Source organism: Ursus maritimus, unplaced genomic scaffold (genome assembly GCF_017311325.1).
Source record: "Ursus maritimus isolate PB19 unplaced genomic scaffold, ASM1731132v1 scaffold_4, whole genome shotgun sequence".
Taxonomy (NCBI): domain Eukaryota; kingdom Metazoa; phylum Chordata; class Mammalia; order Carnivora; family Ursidae; genus Ursus; species Ursus maritimus.
The window spans coordinates 79,046,179-79,051,837 of record NW_024426552.1 but is presented as its reverse complement, the minus strand read 5'-3'; positions in this window follow the sequence as shown (position 1 = coordinate 79,051,837).

The window sequence follows — 5,659 nt, the reverse complement described above, 5'->3', positions numbered from 1 at the left end:
TCTTCTTCTTCTTTTTTTTTTTTATAGAAGAAAAACCAGCTTTATTTATTTGACAGAGCGAGAGACAGCCAGAGAGAGAGGGAACACAAGCAGGGGGAGTGGGAGAGGAAGATGCAGGCTCCCAGCAGAGGAGCCTGATGTGGGGCTCGATCCCAGGACTCCGGGATCACACCCTGAGCCAAAGGCAGATGCTTAACGACTGAGCCACCCAGGCGCCCCAACTTTGTCTTCTTGAGCCTCAGTTTCCTGACCAGTAGAATGGGAATAATAATGACTTCATAGGTTTCTTGTATCAAATAGAATAAGGTATGTAAAGTGTCTGATACATAATAGATACTCAATAAATGGTAGTGATTATTAGTAATTTTACTATGTTATTACTAACATTCCTTGCTAAATTCCTATGTTGATGAAGTTGTTCAAGTATTCCTATGAATAATACCAAAGCAGGAACCATTAAAAAAAAAAGTGAAGAACTAATTATAGTTAAAAATGTTAAAGTTTTTTATTAATAGAAATTAAACATTATAATTAATAATTTATCATATTAAAATTACTATTAAAAATTAATTTCAAGAAGCACCTGGGTGGCTCAGTCGGTGAAGCATCTGCCTTCAGCTCAGATCATGATCCTGGGGTCCTGGGATTGAGCCCCAAGTTGGGCTCCCTGCTCAGCTGGGAGTCTGCTTCTCCTCTTCCTCTCCCTCTACCCCAGCTCATCTGCTCTCTCTCTCTCTCTCTCGCTCACTCTCTCTCTCTCAAATAAATAAATAAAATCTCAAAAAAAGTTCATGAATCTTTAAAAAAATTAATTTCAAGAGAAAAAGAAACTGTAAAATTTTACTCTATATGTGACGAAGTTAGTCTCCTTACAATATAAAGAGCTCTTACAAATCAAAAAGTTAAAAATGAACACCTCAGTAGAAAAATGGGCAAAGGGCGTAAAGCGGCTAGTCATTCAAGAAAAACTGCAAGCAGCCAATAGAGCTAGGAAAGGTGGAGCCTATCTGTAGCCTTAACAACACAGACTTCTCTTCACAGAGGATAATGTAGTTCTTACACTCGCCGTTGCCAAATGGGAAAAGTGGTAAAGAATGATAAATGAGGGGCGCTTGTGGCTCAGTCGGTTAAGCCTCCAACTCCTGGTTTCAGCTCAGGTCATGATCTCAGGGTTGTGAGATCCAGCCCCAAGCCCCATGTTGGGCTCTGCACTCAGTGTGGAGTCTACTTATCCCTCTTCCCCCTGCCCCCCGCACTTGCTCATTCTCTCACTCTCAAATAAATAAATAAATAACATCTTTTAAAAAAAGAATGATAAATGATAAGCTAAAAAATGTTAAGGCTACTGCAATAGTAAATGGCTATCTAAAATATTTTTTCTTTTTTTCCCTTTTTTTAAAAGATTTTATTTACTTATTTATTTGACAGAGAGAGAGAGCGCGCACAAGCAGGCAGAAAGGCAGGCAGAGGGAGAAGCAAGCTCCCTGTTAAGCAGAGAGCCCCATGTGGGGCCCGATCCCAGGACCCTGAGATCATGACCCAAGCCGAAGGCAGACATTGAACCAACTGAGCCACGCAGGCACCCCTAAAATATTTTTTTCTTATTCTAACAACACTGGACCCTGAGAATTTAAAATTTTTAGTATCCAAGGGAAGAATATACCCACCAAAGGACACATTGATGATTTCACTGAACTGGAAGCTGAAGCAGTCACATGTATATTTCAGGCTCCTCAAGGTATGAGGCAAACAGGCAAAAACCGATATGGTAATGACTGTGGCAAGTGGTTCTGATTAACACAGGGATATAGAATTGCAGCCATATAAGGAGGTGGGGAGGAAGAGGTGTAGATGAAAAACAGGTGCCTCACCAGGTTGCCTTCTTAGGCTCCATATCTAATGGTAGTTAAAGGAAGATACTTCCACAATTTTATGTAGGCAAGATCACCAAAGGCTCTTTTTTCATTCAATAATAATATTAATAATGTCAGACACTTCTAGGTCCTGAGGATACAACAGTGAAGAAGAGAGACAAGGAACAAATGAATATACAAGTAAACAAGAAAAAAATGGTAGAGGGTGTTAAATAATAAGCCCTCCTCCCTCAAAAAAAAAATTAAGGCAATTGCAATAGTGAGTGAATCCTTCAGATTGATCCATAAAAGAAATAACATTTAAACCAAGATCAAATTGGCATTAGGGTCCAGCCATGCAATATCTGACTAAACATTTGGATAACTTTATCACGTGAAGACCTAGAGGAGGAGTTGAATGAAAGCAAAGACCCTGGTAAAAACAACTCCTTATTGACAATGTATCCTATTTCCAATCTTTCCAGTTATGTCCTTCTCTTTCTAACCAGTATCACATTTTGGTTTTTGCCATTGAGAACCTTGTTGGGGGCACTTCAGGTAGTAAGACCGTAAGTAATTTGTCTTTCCTTATTTATCTTTTTCTGCATATTACAATGAGTGAGTATTTTCATAATCAGAAACTATCTGATTATTTTAAATCAATGATGCAATTGTTTAATGCATGGAGAAAAAGCTTGGATATGAATACATTTTCTACATGGTAGTTTTATGGGGAATATTAATTTGTGTCTTTTTTGGGTATTTTTCAAATGTTCTATGAGGCTTTAGTAATTTAATTTTATGACAAAACTGTCAACTTGAAAAATTTTGTAAGAGCTCTCCTCAGTCACTGGCATTTCTTTATACATGTATATTCATGTGTACAATTATTTGTATAGACACATATGTATATTGACATCGTTTAAAGACTGAAAAGCACAAAGACAGGAGAGGCTTTCTAGGACCAGTCTTGGGTAGCAGACAGACCAAATCTTAAAGGAAAAGTAAAAAGTGGAACTTTTTACTAAAAAGTAATATAACAAATGCCAGTGCAGAATGAACAGGTGTTAATATTTTGTCATGTTTCTTTCCAGGGTTTAGAAAAATAGACATTCAGATCTTTCCAGTCTCATTCCCATGCCTCCCTCCCTTCAGAATGGGAAACAATATCATAATTTTGGTGTGATCTTCCCTGTTGTTCTGTCATTTTACATATGTTGGCATCTAATCTCCCTGTCTCGTCTCTCTGTCTCTCTGATCTACCTGATTGTTTTCTATGTATTTCTAGTTCTGAAGAAACAAGCAACACAAGGAGGTCTTCCTTGAACAAGGCACTGGTCATGCCTCAGTGAGAACTCATATAAGTGAAGTTCCTTTGTAATGAAGTCGGTGTGGTTAAATTAAAAGGCCGGCGGGGGGGGGGGTGTATCAAGAATCATGCAAAAATACAGTTGATGGGAACCATATGTCACAGTGGTCCTGTTCCAGTAAACTGGGCAAGTATACAGATGGGTTGATCCTGAGGGTAACTAGGGTAAGCAAGGCTAACTTTTATCATCCCCTCCCAGCTCTCACACACAAAGTGACCATGAGTCCCTTGTGTGGCTGTCTCTCTCCATCTTCCAAGTGGACAGTTACTTATCATCTGCTACCTTCTGAGTCATCCTGGCTTTCAAAAGGAGGCAGTGGCTGATACTCACTTACGCTTGTTGACTGATAGATTAATCTTTAGCAGATGAGTTTCAGTCACTGTGATATCTCAATCAGTCATTTTAAGCCCCTCATCTCCAGTTGAAGAAAGAAAATCCTTAGCTTTGCCCAGGACAAAAGGAATTTTCAGCATCAGGCAGCAGGTGCTGAGATGTGTTTGCTATTCGAAGGGGTTCCTGAGGGTAAATTTGATTTATACCTTCTAACCCGGTACTTTTCAAGGCTGCCCGTTAGAATCATCAGGGAGCTTTTGAAATGTTTGGGCCCTACCCTGGGAGTTCTGATTTAATTGGTCTGGGGTTCAGGTTTTTAAAATCTCCCCTGCAGACACAAAAAGACAAATACTGTATGATTCCACTTATATAAGGTGTCTAGAGTGGTCAGATTCGTAGAGACAGAAAAGAGAAAGGTGGGTGCCAGGAGCTCAGGTGGGGGGTGGGGAGAGAGGAATGGGAGTTACTGTTTAACTGTTCAGGAAGATGAAAGAGTTCTGGGGACGGAGGGTGGTGATGGCTGCACAACAGGGTGAATGTACTTAATGCCTAGAAATGGTGAAAACGATAGCGTTTGTGTTATGTACAATAAAAAAGGTGAAAGCCAGACTCCTTCCTGGTGATTGTAACTTGCAGTCAGGTTGAGGACCACCTTATGCTATTTGGGGTTACTGTTGGGAGGTGGGTCCCGCCCTCTCCACTGAGTGGCCTCCCTGCCTCCCCAGGAGGCTCAGCTGGGTGCTGTTCATGGTTCAACTGTTGCTGCTACTAGGGGCAAAGAAGTTTCACTTTTCACTTTTCCTTTAAGACTTGGTCTGTCTCCTGCCCAAGACTGGTCCCAGAAAGCCTCTCCATGCCCTCCCCACTGAGTAGCAACATTTCCGTGTAGGTTGCTGAATGGTAATCTCTATCAGCAGTGGTTTTATTCTCTGGTCACTTCTGATATCTGTGGCTGGAGCCTCCCTCTCCTCTCTTCCAGCCTTAGGCATGCTAGGTTTGACTCAGCCCTGTCTTCTGACTCATGCAGGTATATGTCACACAGGAATAACCAGCCAGTTAACATCAAATAGGGATGACCATATGTCCGTGGGGATGACGAGTTCTTCATATATTCTCTAATGAAATGCTTATCTACTTTGTAAACCAATCGTGAGCAGAAGCCACTCTGTCTTTTGAAATGTATATGAATTTCCTCAAGCCCTGTCCCACACTCTGGGGTGGGGGAAGTCCAACGCTCTGTCCAAGGTTCTCGAAAGTTCCAGGGCTGGGGCTCTGCTCCTGTCTGACTCTGAGAGTCTGCATTCTGCTCTGGCTGTGTCCACACTTGCAGACGTGCTTTGCAGCAGCGCCCTTTGCTCTGCTTTGCACTGACCCAGAGGGGAGACTCAGCCCCCTTTCATTGATTCCCACCTTTACCCTTTGGAAAACAAAACAAAACAAAAATGCTTACAAAAGGTGTTTATCTGCACCTCGGGCTTTATTGTATGTGTGAGGATGATGATTGGGTCTAACGTCACCCAAAGCAAAACGATACTGGCTATTAGATATTTTGTTCTTAAAAGTCCTTTAGTGACTTGAAATTCTATTCATATAAAGTCCCCAAACTGGCAAAACTAACCCAAGATGTTAGAAGTCAGGATAGTGGTTAGCATGAGGGGGAGTGACCGGGAGGACTCCTGAGGGGGCTTTGGGAATTCTGGCGAAATTCTTTTGATTGGGTGCGGTTTACGCAGGTGACTTGGGGGAGAGCTATGGAGCTGTATACTTGTGATTTGGGTACTTTCCTGTATTAAAGTTATGCTTCAATAAAAAATTCACATTAAGAAGAAAGAAGAAGCCCACCAATAATCTCATGCCCAAGAATGTTGCTTGACTCTTTCCATCCAGACTTTCTTCAGTATGGATCAATATAGAGAATTCTCTCACCTACCCATTCTCTGCACCCCAGAGGGCAGTTTTGGATTTTGATCTGTTAGCAGTGTTTTCAAAGAGGACCCAGAAACACGCAGACACACAGGCACACTGTCGGTGGTGAGCACGTGCGAATACAGTGCCTCACACACTCTTCGTCCTAAACCTCCTCAAAGAAATCACGCCAGTGAG